General features: G+C 35.4%; 1 protein-coding gene and 1 long non-coding RNA gene across 3 annotated transcripts in view; one reads left to right on the top strand and one right to left on the bottom strand.

The window, feature by feature from the left end:
• NPAS3 (neuronal PAS domain protein 3) overlaps positions 1 to 21,651 on the top strand; it is a 1,122,614-nt gene that overhangs the window by 969,511 nt on the left and 131,452 nt on the right.
• On the bottom strand, positions 337 to 20,765 carry LOC141522174 (uncharacterized). 2 transcript variants are annotated; one of them, XR_012478145.1, is made up of 5 exons: positions 20,347 to 20,765; positions 16,273 to 16,399; positions 3,151 to 3,313; positions 2,164 to 2,272; positions 337 to 403 (listed from the first exon to the last, which is right to left on the bottom strand). It is a non-coding gene; the product is annotated as an uncharacterized LOC141522174 (long non-coding RNA). The 2 variants fall into 2 exon arrangements; XR_012478144.1 differs by having other exon boundaries at positions 20,626 to 20,765.

The raw sequence follows: 21,651 nt of genomic DNA, 5'->3' as shown, positions 1-21,651 counted from the left end.
GTGATAATCTAATTCAAGCCCTGAACTGAACCCCTCAACTTTTCTTATTCTATACAATGGCAATCCCAATACTTATAAGGACCTACCTTTCTAGATTATTCAAAGGAAAATACTTTATAAACAATAAATCACTATATAAATGTGGATTTTGCTATATCCTATTGATTTCCCTGAGTTTTATATACATAATATAAAAGACCTTACCTTGAACTTTGTCTTGATTTACCAAACCATCTTTCAATGTTGTTATTATGGAGAAAATATATAATTTTGTAATCCAAAAAAGTCTTTGAAATTAGGAATAGATTCAAGGAGAATATAAAAAAAGGAGATTCTCTTTGAGTTGCCTCTCAGAAATCATACAATTCAACTTGTATTTCTTAGAAGTTTTCTTTGTAAGGTACTAGGCATTGAGAAAACAAAGACAAAAAAAATCTTTAATTTCAAGAAGTTTACATTCTATATACATTCTATATGTATTTGTACATGGACAGAGAGAAGAGAGGGAATTTTTATATATGGGAACATTAGAGTGAGTGAGAGGCAGCTTTCAAATGGATAGTGTTTGTTCTTAGCTCATCCCCATGTTCATCCGGATTTTTCCGCAAACGTTCATAATAGTATTGGTCACTTAGTTATTGCCCCCTCAGTCTTTTGATAGTCCTCCTCATCCCTTGGGCAGGATTATCCTGGATTTATAAGGAGAGAGGGAATGCAGCCAAAAATTCAATTGGAGAGAGGAAGGCTTCCTGCTGTATTTGGAACACACTTCTCTCATTTTCAACATTCTTGATGGATTCTTCTGTTGGAAAGGAGTCAAAGCTTATTTCATTCCAGATGTAAACAATCCAACCACAGCATTTTCTACATCAAATTTCATAAACACTTTAAATATAACAACACCTTGAAAGGTTCAAACATAATATCACTTGTTTGACAGATAGGGGAAACTGAGCTACTGAAGCTGCTTCCATATAGTGACATTCTGATTTAATCTGACTAATCTGAATTGTTCTTCATGTAGATCAGTGTTTTCAAAATAAAATTTCATGTCTTTTAGTTCATGTATGATACAGAGAGGGGAAAATAATGACTTCACCCTGCATGGTAAAAGCAAAGGAAGAAAGTAACTTAGTCAAATCATAAACAGCAAGGTTTTGCCAATGAGTCCCATAAAGTGTTTATAAATACCTAGATGACTCTGTGTAACCAGAAGAGAAAAATAATTCCATATATGCAGCTCAAATCAGAAAAAAAAATAGTAAAATCTTGTTCAGATAAGTGATAATTCAGAAAAGGAAAAGTCAAGAGAGACAGAAAAGGATATTGTAAATTTTAGGGTATACATACAGATATGAATAAGTAATTTCACATATAAATGGAGTTATGGCCAAATTAATGTGGATATTATATCCACTACTGCACATTGTATCCATGAATCTCCTCTCATTCTATGTAATTTACCTACACCCTTCCCCAGATTGTCTACTGAGGAGCTAGCTAAGACACAGGAAGAATTTCTCTGGCTCTTTTAACATTTTGTGAATGACATTAAACTATCTTGCTATTTTTTCTAGTCTTTGTACTCTCTCTCTCTCTGTGTTTCTGTCTGTTTCTCTTTGTATGTCTTTCTGTCTCTTGTCTCTCTGTCTCTCTCTTTCACTATTATAATTTTTTTAAAAAAAATATTGTAAAGTCATGAAAACCCAATGTGATACCATTTAACTATGCTATCATTTGTCAAAAAGTTCTCATGGAACTAATTGCCCCCATAATCCCAATAATGCCATTTTTACCTAATTTTTGCATGTTGGGAAACCACGTAACAGAAATAGTTTATGTTTCTCTCTGTAAATATATGCATGAAAACTTTGACAAACTATAAATAGCAGCAATATTACTAGATTGCTCCCATAATTTCATTGGTATGGGCTTGCTTTCCATGATGAAGTCCTACTAGTAATGAAAATCATTTTTTCCCACAATTTATAATCTTAGAAAATTGCTTGAAACAAAAAAGGGTTGAGTAATTTGGCCAAAGTCACATAGGTAGTATCTGAATCCAGGAGAACAAGAGAAAAAGATAGATAGACAGACAGACAGACAGATAGATGGATGGATGGATGGATACACGAAGTTAAATCTTATATCGTGATTCATTACCTGGATGACTCTGAGGACATTTTGAACCTTAGTTTCTCCATCAATGAAATGAAGATCTTGGACTAGATCCATTCCAACTAGGGTCCATTCCAACTTGAAACCTGTAAACCTATATGTACAAGCATAGATCGATTGTATTTCTATATATGTGCACATATACATATATAGGTATGTATATGTATATACATATATGTATATATATATATATATATATATATATATTTTTACACCCCTAAGGATTTCTTCATTTATCTTTTGAGTGACCCTTTCTCATTACAAGCAGGATTTCACTAAAAAAATTAATTTTTTATTAAAAATTAATTAAAAAGGCTAGCATGGGATTAAGAGTTAAGGGAATAGATCACCTTCCTTACTTTAAACTTCTTTCTATGAGCTGTCTATCAGTGGCTGTAGTTAAGACATTATGTTGCTTCTCAACTACATTGCAGTGGGTTATGTCAAGAAAATCTTTAATATAAAAATAAAAAGCAGTTCATGCATAAAGCATGATGCCCTGAAGCATATTAGATCTGTTTATCTCTCTGTTTAAAATGAATGCTACCTGGTATAGTTTACATAACATGGTAGGGATCAGCTTGATAAAGCATTTATATCACCTGGGGAACACACAGGCTCATTTCTTCAACACCTTTCCACATGACTAGCTTGCCAGCAAGTATAATAGCAAACAAAGTTTTAATAGGTCAAGAGCTGAAGAGGCGTGAGTTGGGGGTTGACATGCGCCATGGCTAATAACTGACACTTACAGCCCAAGTTTTGAAAGCTGTCTAATAGGTAGTTTATAAATAAAAGCTTATATGCTTCTGATTATTCACTTACAGGATTCAATACAAGGGTGGGGATAGGGAACAGAGCCTGATCTTTCTTTGGGAATGTAAAGAATCTAACAGCCATCTTTGAAGGTCTGGACCTATATAGAGTAAGAGGCAGGTAACCAATTTCTGAGTCACTTAAATGCCAGCACACCTCTCACTTGTTATTATGCTTAAAAATGTCGAACTCTGGCTCTGTTTCCTTTAAAGCTATCCAGGATGTGAGTCACTTTCATTTGTATTTGCTTGTTGTCCCTTCATGAGTAGCTGCTTCTGTAGCTACTGTTTCTGTCATATCACATCAGCTTTGCTGAAAGCTGCAACAAGACAGATAAACATATGATCTATTTTAGAAACTTCTTTTTCCAAACAGGAGGAAAAAATATATGAACATCTTTTTTTTTTCTTTTATCATTCCTATACTTTTCCTTTTCAACTTTATCTACCTCAGACAACACAGTGGTCTGTATGGTTCAGGGGGCATTTTTATCCAGGGTATGTGCCGTAATAACTTTTCATGAAAGTTTTGCAGAGTGCCAAAAGGAAGAGCTACATCGCTAACCCTAGCTTTGGAAGCCTTCGAGCAGTAGAGTAAAGACAATATTGTGTTTATCCTTTTCAGAATAGCATGAGGGAGGCGAAATCTGCTGCTGTATTTAAACAGAAGAATGAGCAGACTTTCCTTTGTTGTAGATCCCGTGCTGTCTGTGGGCATGCTGTATGGGAAACCTGTTTAATAATACAGTGTTTGGGGACTTGAGGAAGAAAAAGGAATTTAAAGTATACGTGGTGTGTTCATTATTTATTACACAATGTAGCAAATAGGAAACAGCCCACCACCACTTTGTCAATATAGATCCAGAATCCTGGGGGATACAGATCAGTAACTGAACCGTAGGTAAATAGATAGATTAGATATGGCAGGGACGGCAAATAAATGCCAGGAAACAAATCCACAAGAACAATTTTACAGGGCTTGCCTTCTATTTTCATAGGAAACTAAGCCAAATCATCTGACAAGGGGAGAAATCAAATCATCTGTCAAATTCTTCTACCTTTCATTTATCACACAGTTTAATGCAGTAATGAAAAATTGCAAATGAAAAATGAAGTGAATGACCAATGGAAAATGTGTTCTATAAGAATACTGTAATATGTTATTAGCCCAAATCCCCCACCCTTTCACATGTACAAGGGCTATTGACTGGGATGAGAACTCAGGGGCCCTATAATCACACAAACCCTTTCACTCAAAAGTGACAAAGCTTGGGGTGGTGAGTAGTCTATGTCTGTGAAAGATGGGGATGTCTCAGATAGCTCTGGCTTTCTTTCAGACCCTTATATTGCTTTCACATTTCTTCTTCTTATATTGAAATATGAGTGGTCTGGGCTCATTACATTTTACTAGATAGCTGGGAATTCCATATTCAGCTCTGGTGACCTGTAAGGTTAGATAGGTGCTAAAAAAAAAAGGAAAAAGAAAGAAAAGTGAACATGGGGACATCTGGGCATGAGTAAAATAAAGACATACTGCTGGATCCTTCTGGGAGACTTTAAAGACAAAATATGAAGCTGGAGAAGGAAGGAAGGGGAAACATAATGAAAGAAGAAATATGCGAGGTTGTAAGGGTGTAAGGAAAAGGTTTATACATATATATTTTTAATTAATTTTAAGTGAGTTTTATTGGAGCCTTTTATTTTAATATAATGGGCATTTCTGGATACAGGGCTATCTATGCCTTGCCCCCATCACTGAACCTTTTCTTGGAACAAAGGAAAAACACTGGGCAAAACAATCCACAAAATGATCTCATCTAACAATGTTCCACTGCCTGAATTACTCCACCTCTCTTGGAAAAAGAGAGAGGTATAAGAAAATGTTATCTTTAATCTACTAGTTCCTGGAAGAGATGAGAAGACATTTAATCAGGACTTTCCTGCAAATGAAATCCCATTCATCCTTAATACTTGAGAGGAGAGGAGCAGATATCACATATTGTGTCCATTTTGTGCATCCTCACAGGTTGTAGGTACTCAATAAATCAGTGGCTCACACTTGAGTCCCAATGATTAATAAGATAGAATGTATTTATTTCTGAGTAACACAGAGAAGTTGATTCTGATTTAGGCAGGATGTGCTGTTGAGCTGCAAAATAATATTGACCTTAATATAATTAGGTTGGACACTGGAGGAGTGAGGACCTGAACACAAATGGTTGTATTTTTGACAAGTAAAATTCAAGAATGGGCTTTTTTTTTCCTAAGAGAAGGAGGGAGGGCTATTTAATATTTGTTGAGTTCCAACAGTAAACTCAATGCTGAGAAAGACATAGGAAGTGGATGTTCGAAACTGCCTGGAGGGAAACATTAGAAAATTAAAATCCATGGAATCAGCATGGCGGCTGCTAAGGAATATCTGATTAGAGGCAGAGACTATGGACTTGTCCCAGAACAACGGAAAAGAAACTGATAAGGCAAAGAATAAAAACCAGGAAGGTTCAAATCGCAGGAGCTCAGTCAGGTGGAAAAGTATCCTTTAAAAAAAATAGAAATCTCATCCAAGTGAAGCTAATAGAAAGGAGTATAAACTTCAGCAGGTAAGATGAAGGGTAAGAGAGGAAGAATAAATCCAAAGAACAAAGATATCAAGGCAAATCATCAGCCTTTCCTAAAGTCCTTCAGAAGAAGGAAGCCTCCAGGAAAGACAGTGGGTGTAAAGAGCAGCGAAAGGTTTAAGAGAGCACAGCTAAATTATAGCTTTGCTTTTGTGTTCAGCACAGAGCAGGATGAGTAAATATCTGGCCCCAGGGTGGAGAGGGGTGGGAGGAGGTGGCTCACTTTCAGGAGTGAAGGTGAGACAGTGTCTGCAGATATAGACATCAGAGAGAGCAACAAAAGAAATCAAATTTCATTAAATCTCCTAGACCTGATGGCCTTCACCTACAAGTCCTCCAGCAGCCAAATAAAAAGAGCTGGGCAGGAAACCCCGGTATGGCACCTATGATCAAGTTCAGCCTCTGCACCTGACCCAATGCCTACCTAGGCCTGGGGAATATTGTCTAGGAATTACTTCCCAGGGAGCTAGGGGACACTCTTACAGAGAAGTCAAGGGTGAGAGAGAGGAATGATAAAATCATTTGTTTGTAGCAAATAGGTTAGTGCTATGGACCTATCCCTTAAGAACAAAGATTGCCTATTAAAGTAAATTTGGTAACTATAGGCTATGAAGGAAAACCTTGCACTATCTTTCAAACTAGTTAAGAGGTGGGAAGCAATGAGTAGAAATAAAAGGCCAATTCTCTGTGTGGAAAGAGGTTAATTGTGGGGTGCTCAGGGGAGAACTCTGAGCCCGGTGTTATTCAAGATTCTTATTAATGACCTGGAAGAGGAAGATGAAAAGGGAGATGGAAAAACTCACTGATGAAATAGAATTATTTAGGACGTTTGAATCAGAGAAGATTCTGAGAGAATCTGAAAAATATACTAGCAAACACTCACTCTAAAAAAAGAGAGAGAAATTAAAAATTCCCTAGCCAATGAAATTTGACCAACGTGAGCATCAGGCAAGTCTGTCTCAGAAGCAAGAGGAAAAAAAAAAGCTATTTGAATGGAAATCCACATTGTTTATGCTTTCTCAAACGAGGAAGCATGATGTGATGGATTTATGTTGGACTTGGAGTCTGAAAGACCTGGGTTCAAATCCTGCCTTAAAACCTACTAGTTATCTGACCCTGCTCAAGTCACATAACTTCTCAGAAATCTTCATAAGCTAGCCCCCTCCTATTTTCCCAGTCTTCTGACAACTCACCTTTTATCCCAATCCAGTGATCTTGGCTTCCTGGCTGTTCCACAAATAAGACACCCCACCTCTTATCTCAAGTCATTTTCTCTGACTTGGAATGCTTTCCTTACTTACCCGTGCCACCTAAAATCCTACATTTTATAGGAGCTTTCCTAGTTCCTCCACAATTGAATGCCTTCCCTCTACTAATTATTTCCTATTTATCCAGTGTATAGTTTGTTCATATTTATATTATTTGTTTATTGACTTCCCCATTACATTGTGAACTCTTTGAGGGTAGAGACCATCTCTTGCCTCTACTTGTATCTCTAGTATTAGTGCAGTATCTGACACATAATAAGTAATTAATAAATACTGAATGGTTTACTGATTGGGCTTAGCTTCAGTTTTCTAATCTATAAAGAGGGAAAATAGGAGCCACTTATTGCACAGGGAAGTCATGAGGAACATATAGATAATCTATGTAAAGTACTTTTAAAATTTTTTAAATGCTATGTAGATGCCATCTTGCTGGATCTCTGGGCATTGTTGCAAAGAACTCAGTCTCCTTTCTGAAGTGGTGGTCAAAAAGGAGAGTAAGATTTCAACCCCTCAGGAAGAAAGAACAGGGATTTGAAATGTAGCATCATCATCATGGGAATGGGTAATTGAGTCTTGAGTGGTTTCTATGTTTATATACTTTGGGAAAATGTAAAAGTACCACAGTTTCATGTCTAATAAAGTAGTCCAGTGTTCCAGCAAAAAAAAAAATAGTCTATTTCACAGATTTAGCCCTAAAGGGGATATAAGAAAGGTCATTAAACCCGAAACAGATTTAAAAAATTGAATTGAATGAATGAAAAGTGAATGAAAATTTGTCCAGAGTAACCTAGCTAATACATTGGGATAGAATTTGAACCCAAGTCTTTGACTTGGGCCATGAGGCTAGATTCAGGAATAACTTGAGGACTCAGCTTTTTCATAGGATAAATTCAGACCTCCAGGTCCAGCTTAAGTAAACTACAACCTCACCATAACTCTAGAACCCAGGTTCCTTGATTTATATACTATAACCAAAAAAGTAGACATATGTCTGAATGAATAAATGAATGAATGAATGACAGACTATAGATTAATGTTTTTAAAATAGTATTATTTGAATTACATGTAAAGACAAAATTTAATGTTTTTTTTAAAAAAAATTTGGGTTCCAAATGTTTTCCTTCCCTCCTTTGCCTCCTCCCTCCCTAAATCAGTAAATACTTTAATATAGGTTATATATGTTCAATCATGTAAAACATGCTTCTATGTTAGACATTTTGTGAAAGAAGAAACAGACCATAAGAGGGAAAAAAACCTATGAAAAAAATAAAGTGAAAATAGTATGCTTTGATCTGTATTCAGACTCCATTATTTCTTTTTCTGAAGGTGGATAGCAGTTTTTATCATGATACCTTCGGATTTGTCTTGGATCATTGCATTGCTGAAAATAGCTAAGCCATTCATAGTTGATCATTGTATAATGTTGCTGTTGCTATGAGCAATGTTCTCCTATTTCTACTCACTTCACTTCATGTAAGTCTTTTCAGGTTCTTCTGAAATTCACCTGTTCTATGTTCCTTATAGCTTAATATTATTCCATTATGTTCATAAATTTGTTTACAACTTGTTCAGTCATTCCCCAATTGATGGACGCTCCTTCAGTTTCTAATCCTTTGTCATCACAAAAAAAAGAGCTGCTTTAAATATTTTTTTCTATGTAGGTCTTTCCACCTACCTGGTATTTTTTTTTAATCTCTTTGGGTAGCAGTGGTATTGGTGGATCAAAGGGGTATGCACAGTGTGATTGCCCTTTGGGCATAGTTGCAATTGCTATCCAAAATGATTGGATCAGTTCATGACTATAGATTAATGTGCACTTTAAATACTTTTTTTCTGGGATATATAGAGGAAGAGTAATAGCTTTCAAAAGTTCTCCTTAGTTACTTTGCATTAGAGTAGCATCTCTTGCACAACCTAGTTTTTAAGTGCTCTGGAATGGTTTGCTATTTTCGAACAGGAATATATGGATCTGAGTGCCCTCCTGGGCCTCTATCATCACTATTTCTTATTATTGGTATACACAGAAATAAATCTAAATGGCACCCACCCAGCCCTCACAAAACAACAACAATCAATATTTATGTCATGCTTTAAGGTTTGTGACATACTTTACATATATTATCTTATTTAGTCCTCTAGCAAAAGTCTTATTTTGTGGAAATAAAATTTCAAATCTTTCTTTTTTAAAACAGGTTTTGCAGCTCCCATAAATGTTTTGGGAGATGCATTAAAAGTCTTATAAATTTAATGTGGGGCCAGAAGTTGCATGTACTTGGTATTTTCCCATCACCTCCCATTGACTTGCAATAATAACTCTATTTAGACTTTATGATCAGTTTTCTTATTATATCATGATGTTGAGCATGTTTTTCATAGTTTTCATAGTTTTTTTCCCTTTTTGGTCTGTTTCTTCTTTCACAAAATGTGTAATACAGAAGCATGTTTTACATGATTGAACATATATAGCCTTTATTAAAGTATTTACTGATTTGGGGAAGGAGGAGACAAAGGAGGGAACAAAAACATTTGGAATTCAGAATTTTTAAAAAACATTAAATTTTGTCTTTACATGTAATTCAAAAAATACTATTTTAAAAATATTAATCTATAGTCTGTCATGCTCAAACTTAACTTCTCTGGACCTCAGCTTTCTCATTCTAAAATAAGGGATATGGATTTTATGGCCACTAAGGTCCTCTCCAGCTGTAAATATGAATCCTATGGTTAACAAAATGCCTCCTTCAAAACAACTCTTTGAGGTCCATAGAGAAAATAACATTATTCCCATTGTAAAGATAAAGAAACTGAGACTAGGGGGGCAGCTAGGTGGCATAACAGATAAAGCACCTGCCCTGCAGTCAGGAGTACCTGGGTTCAAATCTGGTCTCAGACACTTAATAATTAACTAGCTGTGTGGCCTTGGGCAAGCCACTTAACCCCATTGCCTTGCAAAAAACCTAAAAAAAACCTAAAACTAAGAGAAAGTAAACAATAAACAATTTGCTAGGATCAGATGTCCAATAGAGATTCAATACCTGGAATTCCAACACCAGTCTTATGATCAGAATTCCAGGGTTTATTTCACAATACTGCTCTGCCTCCCTGTGTTCCTCTCTGCTTCATTTTACCCTCAGATATAAAATGAGGATAATGAAACTGACCTAATTCACAAGGATGCCGGGTGAATACATCAATTATTGATTGAAAAATGAATTGAAAATTCAAAGTGACAGCAATATTACGGCCTATATTTATTTATTGACTTATTGGAGCTTTCTCCAAAAAAATCCAAATGGTTTTTGAATACTGTTGTTTTGCCTGCACACTGTGCATAGTTTAAAAGTCTTTTTTTGCAAGCAAAAATATCTATTGTATTTTTACAACAAAGTTTGCCCTTTATATATGCCCATCACTGTTCCCTGAAGAAAGGCATGTATCATGAATGGGAAGTTAATCAGTTTCTAATGTACTGATTGAGATTAAATTTAAATTCAATTTCAAAACATAAAAGAAAAATTACCCTATACAGAAGCAGATAGGCCAGCCCAAGGAAGCAAGAGAGGGAGTGATATTAGGATTATAGTAGCTTCATGTTGTATGAAAGGAGAGAAGGTTAGTATCTTCTTCTCTACTGCTTTAGCCATATTGATGGTATCTCCAATATGGTTAGAAGCTGGTGACCTAATTAAATAAACAAACAAACAAATGTATAAATAAATAAATAAATAAATAAATAAATAAATAAATACAAGATATGAAAGGAAAAGAAATAAAAATAAGTAGACATAATCTAAAAATCCTCATTTAGGATTTAGAGAATCCCCTCAGGCACCTTGGAGAATTGTTTCCTTTGAGGTTGTTAGTCTTATAGATGCCACTTGCCTACAGAGCATTTAAGATAAAAGTGGCAGCTTGCTTATCAAGTAAAAGTCCCATGAGGAATTTGTTTATAAATTCAATGTTACCTTAAGGTCTATGGAGATTTGGGTTTCTATTTGCACTAATCTTATGTGAGTAACTTTCATATTTTATCACCAAAGTTAATCTCTTTTAATGTGATGGAAAGTTACTAAGACAATGAGAGTTATTAACACCTTTCACCTTGTGATACAGAATCACCAAATCATTAATATGATAAAAATTTCACTGTTGAAGAAAACAATCTGCTCATAATGGTAGTGAATGTTTTCCGATTACATTAGAATGTAAGCTTCTAGTAAGTAGGGATTTGTTTTTCATTCACTGTATTTGTATCCTCAGAACTTAATCCAATGAATGTTTACTGTAGGTGTTTAATTAACATTAATGAATGTTTGTTGACTGATCAATTTTTAGTACATTCCCATCTATATGTGGTCATTCCAGATGCCAGGTTTTTGTAAATGCTAAGAGATAGGTTAATTAGGGAACGACCTTTGAACTAGATTTTTCATTCTGATTTTGTTTGGTTCATTTTTGTTTGTTTTTTACAAAACCAAAGGAGATGACATGGCCCTAGAGCTTCAAAAAGTTGAACTGCAGAGTTTGTACAAACTGGTCACCAAGAAAATGTGGATTCTTTCACTCTATTATTTCAACAAACATTATTGAGCATACAAAGACATTAATTAAACAAAGTTGTAAAAAACAATTGTGGCCTGAGGAGCTTGTCAAGGAGAGGTAATTGGGAGAACTTGATACCACACTCTCCAGTATTCACATAGATCCTTGATCTTATCAATGTGGATGTTTCCCCTATCAATGCAAATCATAACTTCTCCTTGCCTGCTCTAAACTATAGAACTTTTGTCCCAAGTTCACCTCATGGAGTCTGCCCAACATGATTCAGACATCTTCCTTGCTGTCTCTTAACCCTTCAAAGAAATCATCAGAGTACAGGGACTATCCATTATTTATCCTTTACTCTTACCACATGAATGGCCCTTTGTTTTTAATCATAAATTTCATTGGTGATGACCCTTACTCTGTAACTTCTTTGTAGTTCCTTATTTGTTATTTACTGAAAGTTTCTCATATCCATTGTGCACTTCTCCATTGCCCTCTGAATGATATTCAGTTATAATACTTTGAATTCTCATGTCCATGACATCCAGTAATACAAAAATAACACTAGTATATTGTATTAAAAAGAAGTACCTTCATACAGTAACATTACCAATGGAATAGTGATGTTGAAAAGACAGTTAAAAAAACAGGCCTTTGTGAAAGAAGATTGGGTTCAAAAAAAAGGTCTTCAATTTCCCCCTTTCTGAACATATTTGGATGATACCAACCTAAGAGCAGGAGTAAAGAGAACCACCATAAGGATTGTGGAAGCAATTGTATACACAGATAAACAACTTGTCATCAATGGTATGAATAAATGGATTGGAAACTGGAAGGAAAATGACAAGAAAACTGGGTAAAATAGGGATGATATCCACAGAGAACACTTTACTAAACTTATTATGATTCAGAATATGGATATTGAATAGAAGTGTGCTTCTCATTAAAAAATTGAAGGCAATAGAAAAACTCAGTGATTAGACAGATAAATAAGTAGAAAATGAGAATGCACAATGTTTCCAGATGTTGAATTTGGCCAAAGGCCATGCATTCTCTAAGCCATCTTCTCTCTTAAGGATTTTTCCCCCTTTCCTTTAATTTTTTGAACTCATGTGCTTTTTCTTTTTCTTTCTATGTTGTTTTAAATTCCTTTTAAAAGAATACAAATAACAGTTCTAAGCTATCAACAACCATTGAATTGTTCACATTCACTAGAGAATAGCACATGAGTACAAAAAAATGAAATGAATCTATATAGAACTTCTCAACTTGGACAATAAAGAACTATTTCTCTTCCATGACAATGGCAAACACCTTTACTGAGCATACATTTCCCTGTTCTATTGGTTGCCTGATATTAATGATTAGAGAATAGTAGGACAAGGTTATGTATCTTTCAAAGAATCTTAAATATTTTTGCTGAATGTTTGAAAAAATTACATTGAATGAAAAAAACCTTTAAGATTATTGATTTTATGGAATGAGCTTTCCTAAACAACAAACAACACAGTGCAGCCTTTTAACTTCTACATCATTTAGTCACTGTGTAGATAATGTCCTCTTGTATAAAAAAAGTACTTTTAAAACTTGCCTTTTCCCTACTAATATCCTCCCTAACAATACCCTCAAAGCTAGCATGTATTATTCTCATATAAATTTTACATAGACAGAAAAAGAAGGTATATATATATATATATATATATACACATATATATTATCTGCTTTATCATTTCTTATATTAAGTTCTGAAGTATTTTCCATGCCTTTATATCTTTCTCTATTTCATATATCTCACAAGTTGACCCATCAATTAATGAAATCATAAATATATAATCTATAGAAAAAGATCTTTAGTCTAATCCAGTCAATTTTCTCATATTTATTTGCTTTAGGGCCATGCTGTCTCTACTGTAGCATATCTAGGACTGGGGTGTAAAAGTCTAAGTTTGACAGCTCCAATTTCATTGATTGTTTACAAAAAAAAATTTCAGTTCTTTTTCTGTCTTTCTTCTATTTGTGGTCTATCTCTAATCAGTCTTTAAACTGATTTTTACCCTTACTTCTCTCTGTTTGATGAGGCCATCCTGCTCATACTCATCCAACCTTTAACGGCCCTTAATAAATGTTTACTAAATGAATGAATGTTCCTTCTCCATTCTCTCCTATAAGATTTCACAAATGAAAATATATTGTAAATCAGTGTCTCTTTGTTGTACCAAAAAAGTCAAGTATTTGATAACTTAAGTTGCTTTTTATACTTTTTCAGTTTCTTTGTTACAGCAATAGATTTATTCTGCTTTAACATATGTATTATAACTATAATTGATGTCAGTGCTATTTCTTCCATCTATGGTCAACATAAATAACCTACTCAAACAGGTCATGTTATAGTTGTTTTAATTTTATACCACCACATCTTTTCCTCATGGTTTTTCTTTTTTCTATCTTTGTACCAATTTTGATCTTTGTCTGACTCTACATAGAAAGCTGATTCGGGGATAATTCCCACATCAATAATGAGTCATTTGCTATCTGCTAAAATATAATCAATTTCAATTCTTGTGATGTTATTTAGAGCTTGCCATATTCTCTGCTTCCCTTCTCATTTTTCCCCTTGGGCAATTAATTCATGATGTATAGACTTGAGGTAATATATGTAAAATGATTTTAAAACCTTAAAACACTATACAAATGTTAAAAATTATTATGATTACAAGACTTCTGTCTAGTCTGCATGTCTTCTTCCTCTTTCTGATCCATATTTTCCAACATATTTTTCATGATTCTTATCTGTTCCCACTATTATGTTTATTTAATTTGGAGGAAGTTATATTTTCTTCATAGAATTTCTCTATCTCTGAATTCTCTGCAACCAGTATTAATACCTAAGTTGACATTATTTTCATTTTTCTATTTTAGTAAATAGTTATGAGTCACATATCCTCAGAAATTATATTTCTTGTTCCTTTTAGTTAAATATTAAACCCAGTTTAGCTGACTTTTTATTTACTTCTTGAAGGAGAGACTGTGAGACATCCTTCTTCAATGTAACTCTTACTTTCTTCTTTTGATTTCATTTATGGGAAATAGGTCAAGATTTATATGATTAAGTTCTTCCAGGAGTATAACCTAGGGGTCTAGGTCACTGTACATAGATCTCACAATGAGAATATCACCAACTAAGTTAAAGTTTGTAGATGGTCTAAGAATGATGTGATTCTTAGCATCCTTTGTTCTTTTCCTTGAACTCTGCCACAATCAGGACAGAAATAGAATGGGCACATGACTGAGGACCATTGATATTTTTCTTTGTGTCATGGGTTGCTATGACCAAAGAACTTATCATCAAATGATCAGTCTACTAATGATGAATCTCCTTATATTTAGGTATGCTTATCTCTGGAAAACAGATTTCGTCTACTTCTAAGGTTATATACATATATATATATATACATATATATGTATATCTATGTATATATATACATATATATATTTATATATAGCCTTTCTAGGAACTTTATGGCATAACTTTTGAGAATGCAAGTTCATCTCTATACCACAATGAGGAATTAAAGCACACACGCAAATAAATATAATTCAAAATTGGATATCATATAGGTAAGGTGGATTTTTGATGTGTCCTAGGATATTTCCAGAGAGAAATTTTAATTTGCAGGACAAGGAAAGGCTCTATGGAAGAGGCATATCTGAATCTTAAACAGGTAGAGATGAGAATAGGGAGAGAATTCCAGGCATGGGAGATAGCCCATATAAATTCATGGAGGTAGGATATGGCAAGACAAGATTAAGGAACAGCTATTTCAGCTGAAGTATAGGATGCATGAAGGGATTTTTATAAAACAACTCTGGAAGAATACATTAGAACTGATTTATGCCAAGCTAAGGACCTTGAATTTTCTCCTGTAGACAATAGGAAGCCATGGAAGTGTCTTAATCATGGGAGTGGCTTGATCAAATTTGTGCATTATGTAGATTTTTTTCAGCAGCTAAGTGAAACATGAACTAAATACTCTATTTTGCATTTATTGGTATTTAATCTCTTCATATTTATTTTGGATATACTTATATAGGTTATTGTCACCTCAATTTGTTAATATAAGGTCCTTAAGAGTAGAAATTATTTTATTCTTTGTATTTGTACCTCATAGAATGCTTGGCACACCATAGGGATTTAATATATGCTTGTTGATTGGTAGATTGACTGAGTAGGGAGTCACTGGAGTCAGGAAAATCAGTTAGGAAGCTATGACCATGGTTCCCACCAAATTACCTTGTTGCAAGAAAATGGCAGTGGTCTTCTCTGTCTATCATAATGTGATTATAAATTAATAATCAAAAAGATAATATTTTAAATAGTGGAACATAATAGGTACTTAAAATATTTTTTTCTCTTCTCCCTTTACCCAAGTAATAAGAAAATAGATAAATTTGAGTCACACATCTCCTTCCTGATGTGTACTATTCCCTTTACTGAGGAAGGCTCCAGTATATTAGGTACTTAATTTATGGAAAGACACTATCAAGAGTTGCACAAAATCAACAGATGTGAATGAGTTACAATCTGTATCCATCAAGGACAAAACCACATCAATTAAATCCAGACCTAGTGCAGAGTCTTACAGGAAGTAAAAAATATCTATTTACATTAAAGGCAATACAAAGGAGAAGTAGCAGCCTGCAGCTTAGAAAGACTCTATCACTAGGATTTTTCAAGTGACCATGTATAATATTTTTCATGACACTAACTCTTCTGCAGGTAAAATGCTTAAAGGAACACATGGTTAGGAAAATATGGTCAAAGTGATGGAATATTTCATACTCACTCACCTCCATAATTGCAAATCCTTTCCCTCACAGTAAACGCAGTCAAGAGGGCCTGTCAAGATGCTACTTTCCATTTATGTCAAACTGTCAGAGAAGAATGAGGTGACCCTGTAGGTGTTTGTGGTCTAAACTATAAAGAAAAGATGGAGAAACTTGGATTATCTTTTTTTTTAATAGCCAAAAAACCCCCAACAAAAACCCTTATTAGTACCGTAGGCAAGAAATGTATAGTTCTGATTCACAGACAAACTACATGTAGAACCTGGTACTTCTAGATCCAGGCTTACCTCCTAGGTATTAAGGTCATTCATGCTTACATTTTGCCAATTGTTGCCAAACCAGGTCATTTGTGCCAAGCACAGGTAGAAGCTCAATGGTTCCCCCTCTCCTACTTTGCATTTGATCTGAAAGTTAAGCTCAAAATGAGCAAATGTTACAAATTCACTCACTTTTATATCTACAAACTCTTCTATATTATTATTTTTATGGAGCAAACATTTATTGCTATAGCACATACTTACATGTATAATATATAAATCTTCTCTGATTACCTTATAACTGCACATTAAAAATTTACCAGAATAAAATTAATGTGACTTTTAATAATATTGTTTTAATATACAGAATGTCAGATGACAATGAAAAAAAAACTATTTTGTATTCAGTGTGCGATGTTTATTTTGCAGTGGTCTGAATAACAGTAACTTAGCCAGCTGAGAATCATTATTTGTTAAATTTCTAGGTGAGCTCTGGTTTCTTAGAAGATGCAAAAATGAATGTCCCAAGGGAAATGACAGGAAAGTGAGCCATTTAAAAATTGAATGGCCTGTACTCATATGGATGAACTACAGGGAATATTCTTGCATGACAGGGGAGTGTGGATCCAATAATATAATACTATGAAAATCATGGGATTTAGAGAACAAAGGTACCTTAGCAATGATCTAGTTTCCTCCAATACCCTCATCCTACAGATAGGAGAACTGAGGCACTCAAAGATGAAATGATTTGTACATCTAGCAAGGATTCAAATCCAGTTTTCCTAATGTACTACATTAAGCTGCCTCTAAGCACACATTCCTTCAACATTCCTATTAAGATGAAGGGAAAAAAAAACACATTTTGAAACTACCGTGTCCCATTTTATAATGGAGCCAGGATGGCTTACAGTTGATTTAAGTAGAATTGGGACCTTAATTTCATCATAAAGTAAGGAAAGTTCCACTTCTCTTCCTATCTACCTCACATGCTCCTTGTTCCCACTTAGATGTATGGTCAGGTCAAACAAAAGTCAGAGGGGGGGGTGGGTCAATTCAGATTGATGACAACTGCGCAAGGGCAGCCCTGCTCACCACTCTCCCCTCAGCCTGTGGGTGGAAGCATTTCCATGGTCTGTGCTCAGAGGGCTCAGCTTCAACACTCCCTCCCATGGAGACCTGGTCTTCCTCCTCAGCATGTCTGGTTCGTGGAACCGATGAGCCAGAGAACCATAGAAGCCAGGCTTTCACCCTCTTGGGCAAAAGCTCAACCAGGGGACGTGCCAGGACACTGTGCTGACCCACTTCAGATCCTTCGTTTCATTTTGTTCCCAGACAGAGAAGATACAAAAGCATCACTATGGCATAGTGAGGAGTTGGAGAAGCATTCTGGAAATTGACATGCAAATAGGCGCACCAAATATTCTGCTTTGTCCTCAAAATTCCCATCCCTGGGGCTGCTAGAACACTAATCAGGAGGGGCTGGGAAAGATAGGGGAAGGACTCTGTGATTTGGTAGCCAGAGTTTCTGCCTGGTAGATTGCTTTGATACAGTATCCAAATCCCAGATGGCACAGGTAACATTGCCTATCAAATGTAGCCACTGAGAGTCCACAAAGTCAGACACAGGCTGGTTTGAATGGCCTCTTCCCAGCCCACTACATCAGCCCAGGCAGACAAGAAGAAAATGCTGTTTCACCTCTTAGAGAAATGTTTTTTAGAAGCTATGTTTAAGAAAGGAAGACAGAACTCCAAACAGCATTCAGGTGGCTGTTATTTGAAAACCAGAGCCAGCTCTCCAACCCAATCCACAGTTCCTATAACTCTAGCGTATCTTTGGATGGCATCTATCTCCACTTAGCTGCTTTAAAAGTCCCTTTTCCCCTGAAGCCTACAGATGCCAAATCAACAGCCCAGTTCCCTCAGTATAGAGCATGGCAGGTTGTTTCAAATATTACCTAATAAAGATGATTTAATGGTTGGTTGATTAACCCTGCAAGTCTTCAGGACATCTCCTTTATTATGGCTTATGATTTATACACAGAAGCTCCAAGGTGGATGTGTTCCTTTATTGTGAGAGCTATACAAAGGGAACACTGCCTGATAACTCAGAAAACTCAGACCTTTCTTAGGAAACCAATGGGTCCCAAGTGTGACAAGGTATACCTACTTTTCCCAGTATACAGTCATGCCTAGCATAACTTTATCATGGTTTCCAACATAGATCTTTCATTCATGACACCAAAAATCTAAAAGCAGAGAGGAATGACAGTATTTTCTGATGGATTGAGTCCCAATTACTTTGCCTTCCTTTCCCTCTTCCTAGTATCCCAAAATAAATCCCTTGGACCCCTCCTTGAAAGCCACTGATTCCCTTTAGCCCAGAGAAAAAGCATCACTTTGTGCAAAGGCAAAGAGAGAACCAAGCTAGAATTCAATATTCTGTTCCTGGTTTAGTCAAAAGCCAACTCAGGGGAATCAATCTGGGACATAAAACTCTCCAATTCTGTTCCTGTAGAAAGAGGAGAAAATAATGAACCCAATGATTTTTTATAGCAGGTCTGGAAGAGGTTGAATTTCATTCTTTAGGCAATGTATCTTCTCCTTTCTGAGATTATTTATTTAAAGTATCTCATGCAAATTTCATAGGCTCCTAGATCCAGAAGAGACCTTAACTGTCCGGGGATGTGCTTGAGCTCAAATCTGTTCCAGAGAGCCTATTGTTAAATTTTCAGTGTAAGCATTTTCATCTCAATAAGCAGTGAAATAATGCAAATCAGTACTTGATTTATTGTTTTGTTAATTGTCTAGACTTAAGAAAGTGATGGAGAAATGTTAATAATGCAGAATAAATTTTAAAATGTGTCATCCACACACCTTTTTTTTCCTCCAGAGAGCCAGTTGTTGAAAATTTATCAGCATACCCCTAATCGGTTCCCACTCTTTTATTTTATAGATGAGGAAACCTAGAGGTTAGAAACTGTAGAGGGAACTTACCCAAGGTCACAGAGGGAGTAAGTAGCAGACATAGTTTTATGAATACATGTCCTTCTTCTCCACCTTGCCAGTTTATTATTTTCCAGAGCATATGCCCAAGTAACAGAATAGTTCTATGTACTTGCTTGCCTTTGCACATGAAGCATACAGGAAGAAGAATTGACTGTTCCTATACACCACTAACGGTCAGCAAAGCATGGGCTGGCTGACTTTTAGTCTGCAAAGTCTGTTTTTGTATAGCCCAGGAACTTAAAATTTTTTTATATTTTTAAATGTAATAAAATTTTATTTAAAATGAAAAAAAAAAACCGGGACGGCTAGGTGGCGCAGTGGATAGAGCACCAGCCCTGGAGTCAGGAGTACCTGGGTTCAGATCTGACCTCAGACACTTAATAATTACCTAGCTGTGTGGCCTTGGGCAAGCCACTTAACCCCACTGCCTTGCAAAAACCTAAAAAAAATGTAAAAAACCTTTCTTAGCCCATCCCTACAAAAAGGCAATAGGCCAGATCTGACCTGTGGGCAGTAATCTGTAGACCCCTACCCTAGACATATGTGACCTGCTGTTAAGTAAGCCAATTGAGAAAGCTGCATTCCCCCCTAAAACCCCCCAAGATATAAATTTCACACTGAGTAAACTGGACATTCTTCTATTCTTGTCTTCTTATGTGGGAACCTTAATCTAAGATAATGTAGGAACACAGAAACTTTTTTCCATGACTGTGCTTGTTAGTCTTTATGGCCTGTGCTGATAGTTGTTATTTTGATTGAAATTCAAACATTTACTATTTCTCAACAGTTATTTTATTTGTCAGATACCCACCTGGCCACATCCCAAAAAACTCTCACATTTAAATGTGAGCAGGAAAATTATTATTGATCATGTCCTGATCCTTGATGTTTGCTTATTTGTTTCTATTCAATCCCTTAAAGTTCCTTGAGTTCCAAAATCTTAATAATTTTACTTGTATGACTAAATTCTGGGACCTTGATGTAGTAGAGCAGGTCATTTTTCTCCTGTCCTGGTTTCAAGTTAATACAATGTTTCATATTTTCTCTATCTGGCATACTAGTAAAACATTGGATGAAAAGTCAAAAATACCTGGGTCTGGGTTCCTGATTGCTAGGGGGAAACTAGGTGATCTTGTCATAATGAGTCTTGGAAACTAAGGATCAGAGAACTGGAATGGACTTTAGTGAGCATGTAGGTTGAGGTCAAGAGAGCTTAAATGACTTTCCCAATCTTACTGAACTGGGAGGTAGTAGAACTCGGATGTGTTTCTGATTCCAAGTCCACTGTGAGTCCTGTAATAGAACTTTTCCTTATAGCCAATGGTATGCTAGAAAATATTTAACAGCCGGTTCTCCATAGGGGAAAAAGGAGCTTGCTATTAATTTGCATTTAAGTTTTTATTTATATTATTAACATTTTCTTCATTACGTTATTAAGTTTAGATTATCAATAAAATAATAAATCAAACCCTGACTTATAGCATTTGCCTATTTGCAGGGTATAAAATGCTCACACTGAAAATTTAACTATGGACTCTCTGTAGGAATTCATGCAAGCTCCAATCCACCCCTAATGTCCTTGGATTAGTGTTCATGATTTCTTATTGTTGGATATATGAATTATCCCAAATTAGTAGATAAGAGAATGGATAACAAGAATTGACTTTCTCTGAGGCAGGAAAGGCTTAATAGAGATATGAAATTTAAAGAGATCTTTGAGGAAACCAGAGGAAAGAACTTTGTATAGAGGGAAAAGGGGGCTATTCAAAATGTCGTTGAGGCCTGCAAATAACACAACGGTTGATTAATCTGACTTTTCTTTGACTCCTTTTGCCTCTGTGAATTAAAATATTGTAAAATGTTAGAAAAGGAAAGAATCATAGAGATCAGTGGACTCAATCTCCTCATTTTACAGATGAAAAATACAGAGGTGATGAAATTTGCTTAAGGCTGGACAGTCTTCCTGATTCTAGGCCTGGCATGCTATCCATTGTCCACCTAACTGCCCCATAAAATCCTATACTACCATCCATTTACAAAAGTCTTCTTGAATAAAAAAAGTGGAAAATTGAAAAGGCATCATGAGCAACCAGAAATTAATTCTACCACTCTCCAA

This window comes from Macrotis lagotis, chromosome 4, assembly GCF_037893015.1.
Source record: "Macrotis lagotis isolate mMagLag1 chromosome 4, bilby.v1.9.chrom.fasta, whole genome shotgun sequence".
NCBI classification, from domain to species: Eukaryota; Metazoa; Chordata; class Mammalia; order Peramelemorphia; family Peramelidae; genus Macrotis; species Macrotis lagotis.
Note: the sequence above shows the minus strand (reverse complement) of the source record. Positions and strands in the feature narration are given on the sequence as shown.